This window comes from Penaeus monodon, chromosome 42 (assembly GCF_015228065.2).
Source record: "Penaeus monodon isolate SGIC_2016 chromosome 42, NSTDA_Pmon_1, whole genome shotgun sequence".
NCBI classification, from domain to species: domain Eukaryota; kingdom Metazoa; phylum Arthropoda; class Malacostraca; order Decapoda; family Penaeidae; genus Penaeus; species Penaeus monodon.
In genome coordinates this window covers 8,109,678-8,110,160 of record NC_051427.1, presented here as the reverse complement: position 1 = coordinate 8,110,160, position 483 = coordinate 8,109,678, and positions in this window count along the sequence as shown.

Sequence of the window (483 nt, the reverse complement as noted above, 5' to 3'; positions counted from 1 at the left end):
ACTGGGAAGATACTGCCTTTGCCAGCGTTGAATGCCCTTGCATTTGCCTCACTTGCCCAGGGGCACAACTACATGGCCATGATTATTACAGGTGAAGGATGGCACTGCGACTTCGGCCAAAATCTCCCTGCACACCCTGAACTGACTGTTGGCTGCAAAATTGCAAAAGGAGCAGCACAAACTATCCATCAACATGGAGCACCATCTCACAGCGAGGAAATACCAGCTGATCAGCAAGAAGTTGAAAAGTAACTGAAAAGCTGGATGATATTGTCATTGGTGGAGTAGATTTCTTGCATATCTATTTTACACACACACACACACATAAAATATAAAATTTCATTGTTAACACTATGTCTTCTGCCAATTCATCAACATGTTGAGTGCTCAGTCCTTTACAAGTAGATTTATCAAAATGGAGGATATGATCTTTTCAAAATTCGCACCTCACAAAAAACACTGAGGTGAAAAAGAAACACAACA